Consider the following 5,372-nt stretch of genomic DNA (forward strand, 5'->3'; position numbering starts at 1 on the left):
AAATTCTTCAAATGGGCAGTAGGAGTATTAATAGCAATTTTTATTGCACATTGGAGCTTGAACTTTTGGTAAAACATGTGAAACTAAAGAAATATTTTACATTCAAATTCTTGCTTTATACACAAGAATTTTGTCTTAGGGTTGGATAATATAGAGATAAAAGATACATCCCCTGCCCTCAAGAAGCTCTTTGTTTAAATGGAAAAAAAATCATCATCCAAAAGTGCCATGCCAAATGCTGGGTTAGAAGCAAAGGGTCTTGGAAGCAGTAAATGTTGAAAGTGAGTTTTTTTTTTTTTTTTTTTTTTTTTTGAGACGGAGTCTCCCTCTGTTGCAGAAGCTCACTGCAAGCTCCGCCTCCCGGCGTTCATGCCATTCTCCTGCCTCAGCCTCCCGAGTAGCTGGGACTACAGGTCGCCCGGCTAGTTTTTTGTATTTTTTAGTAGAGACGGGGTTTCACCGTGTTAACCAGGATGGTCTCGATCTTTTTGAGCTGGGATACAGCTTGAGCCACCGCGCCCGGCCGAAAGTGAGTTTTTGAGATCATCAGAGTTGATGTGGTCAGGCAGCGAAGGGGTGTTTCCAAGGGAAGCAGCAGCATGTGGGAAAGCACAGAAGAGTGAGATGGAAGCAGCTACATTTGATTTACTTTCTGTGAGTGTAAGTCCATGGGATCTTATATAAAGTTTCCAGTTCAGCTGAGAAATACATAATTTTTTGAATTACATATTGTTTTTGTTTTTTATTGTTTTACAGCATGGCCTCACACCACTTTTGCTTGGCGTACATGGACAAAAACAGCAAGTGGTGAAATTTTTAATCAAGAAAAAAGCTAATTTAAGTGCACGTGACAGATGTGGAAGGTATAGTTATTTCTTTTAATCTGTGTGTTGTTCGAGATTGATAGCAGTCACTCAAGTCATAAATAATAAATTAGTAAGATTAAATTATACTTATTGGGACATAGTGATGAGTATCAACACAAATCAGTTAAGTAAAAAAACAATTATTTGGACTGGGCAACATGAAGAACAGTTTTAGTAGGATTCATCTTCTCTTATTATATTGACTGATGTTATTTGTTGTATGATGTTTTTGGTTAGATGATATTATGTTAGCTAAAGGGATTTCATGTTAATTTTATGAAATGTGAACTTTAGCTTTTAGTTTACTTTATGACCCAGTATTGAACTTCTTAACCTTTTCTAGTAGTTTTTAACCTCTGTGTCTTATATGCTTTTCTGCTAAATATGCTGCATGAAACATAAATAGGAGTTGAAAATCCTTTTTTCTATTCAATGACTCTGCTTTAAGTTGCCTTGTTTGAAGAATATTAATGTTAGCTTATCCCTACTTGACAATTAATTGCTATTCCCACATACTGTGGGTCCAACAGCTTTTCCTTTTTTATTTCCAGTGTATTTTGATGGTTTTATTTTTAATTGGTATGGAGAGAGGGAGTGAAGATAGTTTTTAAGTGGATACACTTTTCCTTTAATGAAGGCAAGCCGTAGGTGGGTGATAAAGAGAAAAGAGCTAGGCTTTGGATTCACACAAGACTGGGTTTAATCCCTAGCTTTCTTACTTGGTAAGTGTGTGACCTTGGGAATCTTATTTACCACCAAATGTGTTGTCATATATGAAAAGTAGGAGAATATATCCTTCAAATTGATTGTGCATAAGTAAGGAAGATATATATGGCATTTAATTCAGTGCCTAGCACATGCTTATTGGCATCATTAACTGAAACTCTTATGACTATTCTTACCATTATTATTAATATTACTGCTTTCAGCAAGCAGAGAGCTCTTACTTATCTTACCCTCTAGCTGATTTTCTATTACAGCATATCAGTCTAGGGAAGCTGTAAGGAAATCTTCACTTATAACTTTGTCCACTTCAGATAAGTGGCCCTAGCATTGTTTCTTGCCCATTGAAAGACTTTAAATTAATGTCTTCTACTTTCCAATACCTCCACCGAGATAAGAGGTTTCCTTGTTGTCCCTTCCTTTAAACCTTGTTGGTATTTTACAAAGATGAACACTTGAGCACCCAAGTGCTTGTGTGTTTTAGTGCATGTAAATCTTTAATTCTGCATGGACAGGCAAGATGTTAAGTTGATAAAGTATATCAAATTAGCTTTTAAAATAAGTTTATTACAGTTCCTAAGGGAGAAATGATCTCTGTCATTTTAGAAATGCTCTCATACTTGCTGTACGTTGTGGATCAGCAAGTATAGTCAGCCTTCTACTTGAGCAAAATATTGATGTCTCTTCTAAAGATCTATCTGGACAGACGGCCAGAGACTATGCTGTTTCTAGTCATCATAATGTGTAAGTGTTTACATTAAAAGGCGAGTTAATGCTAAATTGAGGTTTAAAATAATTATAACAATAGCATCTTACATATCAGGTGAGATGTCATAGTGCTGTTCAGCTAGTTTTAGAGTGGCAGTCAGTTAGTCCCCTGCATCAGCCAGAAATCGGAAAAAAAGCAAGACAATTTAGAAGTACCAATGGATACAGGATTCTTTATCTCAGGACTTTTAAGACCTTGATACTGCTGGGCGCGGTGGCTCAAGCCTGTAATCCCAGCACTTTGGGAGGCCGAGACGGGCGGATCACGAGGTCAGGAGATCGAGACCATCCTGGCTAACACAGTGAAACCCCGTCTCTACTAAAAAATACAAAAAAATAGCCGGGCGAGGTGGAGGGCGCCTGTAGTCCCAGCTACTCGGGAGGCTGAGGCAGGAGAATGGCGTAAACCCGGGAGGCAGAGCTTGCAGTGAGCTGAGATCCGGCCACTACACTCCAGCCCCGGTGGCAGCGCGAGACTCCCTCTAAAAAAAAAAAAAAAAAAAGACCTTGATACTTAGAGATCCCAACATTGTTCATTTCATCCAAGTATAACACCTATGGATGGGATTAAAAAACAGTGTCATATCTTTGATTTTTCTGATTAGTTATTTGGGTCTTGAAATGTCCAGCTTAACAGAAAACCTTGTACTGTCTTCTGGAGACTATTTCCTACATACTCCTTGAATTTTTCAATAACTGAAGGGATTCACTAAATCCAAGGAAGACAGTCCCTTTTATCAAGTCAGAAGGAGGAGAATAAAAAGGACATTCCTAGTCATTCTGATGTTTCCCTTGTTTCTGTTGCTGCGTTGTTGCCACTCAAACTGGTCCTGTTGCCTGGTAATGGTTGACCTTTGACACCAAGATGCCCTTACTGATTCAGATCCCTCAAGTCTTGAAGTTCCCATATCTATGCTTCTATGCTCAGCCATTGTTCCCAAAGCACCAGCACCCTGCTCTGGCAGCTGGGCATCCTGACTTGATCTGCAGACAAAGTGAGCAAATTGACACTTGCCCCCATATTCAGAACCTAATGTGGAAACCACATCTTAGCCAAGAATTAGCTGAGACCTTCATGGTACGAGATCCTTTGAGGCCGTTGTTGGTCTTTTCTCTGGCAGATATTAATTGGGCTTGTTCTAAAGGGTCAGAGGGGTTCAAATAATGTGACAGAAAGAGATCAGTGTTTGTTTCTTCTTCTTTGCTATCAGATCTGTACTATGAGGCACCTTTATATTCTCTATAGAACCTTAGGCAGTAGAAAGTCCCATATGAACCTTCTCCGAGCAGTGGCTCCCAGTTGTGGTCGGCCCTTGAGTGATCTCTTTTACATGATAATGAAAATCGTCCAAGCTACTTCATCTGTAACTCAAGATTTTAAAATATTTTCAAATTCTACCTCACAGGGAGCCATTGAAGAGAATTCTCAGAATCTCAAGTAGGTTAGTTGGACTTAACAGAACCAAGCCCTGTGCATGACTCATCACTAATCATGTGTAAAAGTAGGGCTTTGTGCTTGCTTCAGCAGCACTTATCCTAAAATGGGAACAATACAGAGAAAATTAGCATGGCTTCTGCATAAGGAAGCAGCACAAATTTTTGAAGCATTCCATAGTTTGGTCAGTCACTGGAAGGTCATTTGACTATTTGCTGACTAGCTCTAAGGAAACAGTGTGAATCAAAGCAAAACATGGGTGCCACCAAAAAATTGAAATTGTGATTTGCACTAAAAAAATAGTCATGTAAGATGGTCTATGAGGTGATTCAGAGCTGAATAATGTGTTTGGTGCAAAATATGTTCCTAGTGTGTATGTCAAAAATTAGAGAATGTCAACTTACAACTTCTTCATGGAAACTAAAAAACATATAGGTAGAGTTTTGGTCTCCATGTCAGCTGGAATTGAACATCAATATAAACCATTATCCTACGAAACATCCGCTGGCTCAGAGTTGGAGTCGGTAGAGAAGGATCACTGGTCCAAGCCAGGTCTTAACATCCATTGGTTTTTCTGCCCTTGGTGTGATTGGTCAACTCGTAATAGTGGACACTCACATTATCTACTTTAATGAGATATTTATGAGTAAATTTAGTTACAAACTAAGACGTAGTTGAGATGCCCAGAATTATAAGCCCTAAGGAGCAGGAAAACTAAGAAGCAAAATTAAGACTTAATAACATTTGCTGAAAACTATAACATTTGCATATTAGAACCTATGAACAAAATATGCATTGGGTTTTATTTGGGATTCCAAGATAATTTTAGTTATAATGTTTAGGAACAGATTATTCCTTTGCTTTACTATTTCTCTGAGCATTTAAAAAATGTTATCTTGTTAAATCTTTGTAACAACCTAGTGAAAGAAGGCAGTAAAGTCCTCACTGTGTTGAAGAAGATAAGCAAGTCATCCAAGAACAAATAGCAGCTGTTCATTATGGAGCTAGGACTTAAGCAGAGTTGGAACACTTTCTATTATGTCATGCTAATGCAAGCTAATTTACTGGGGTCACACTGCTCTCAATTTATGAGCATTTCACCCTACATTTTTGTCTTCTTTACTTAGAAGCTTCAAGAGAAGTTTGTAGAATGTACTCATAAGTGGATGGGATAATACTGTTAAGTTCTGATATTATGATATTGTTTGAAATACTCTAAGAATTTTATATTTGGTAAGTGTTTTACATCAGTATTAAAATAGTAATTTGGTTTATTACATTTTTATACATAGAATTTGCCAATTACTTTCTGACTACAAAGAAAAACAGATGCTAAAAATCTCTTCTGAAAACAGCAATCCAGGTAACACTTGTGATAGTGAATTACTTTAGGTCAGTTGTCCCCAATCTTTTTGGTACCAGGGACCAGTTTTGTGGAAGACAGTCTTTCTATGGGCTGGGGGAAGGTGGGGATAGTTTCAGGATTATTTAGTCAAGTTACATTTATTGTGCTACTTTATTTATATTATTACATTGTAATATATAATGAAATAATTATACAACTTACCATCATGTAGAAT

At 37.6% G+C, this 5,372-nt stretch overlaps 1 long non-coding RNA gene and 1 other non-coding gene across 2 annotated transcripts; both read left to right on the top strand.

Annotated features, from left to right (window-relative positions):
• The first annotated feature begins 566 nt into the window (after positions 1-566).
• Positions 567-5,190, top strand: LOC126947377 (uncharacterized). Its single transcript, XR_007723050.1, has 3 exons — positions 567-863; positions 2,196-2,333; positions 5,085-5,190. It is a non-coding gene; the product is annotated as an uncharacterized LOC126947377 (long non-coding RNA).
• Positions 3,870-3,976, top strand: LOC126947378 (U6 spliceosomal RNA). The gene has a single exon (XR_007723051.1). It is a non-coding gene; the product is annotated as a U6 spliceosomal RNA (small nuclear RNA).
• Positions 5,191-5,372: the final 182 nt, after the last annotated feature.

The sequence above is a fragment of the Macaca thibetana genome, unplaced genomic scaffold (assembly GCF_024542745.1).
Source record: "Macaca thibetana thibetana isolate TM-01 unplaced genomic scaffold, ASM2454274v1 unplaced_scaffolds209, whole genome shotgun sequence".
In the NCBI taxonomy this organism is placed as follows: Eukaryota; Metazoa; Chordata; class Mammalia; order Primates; family Cercopithecidae; genus Macaca; species Macaca thibetana.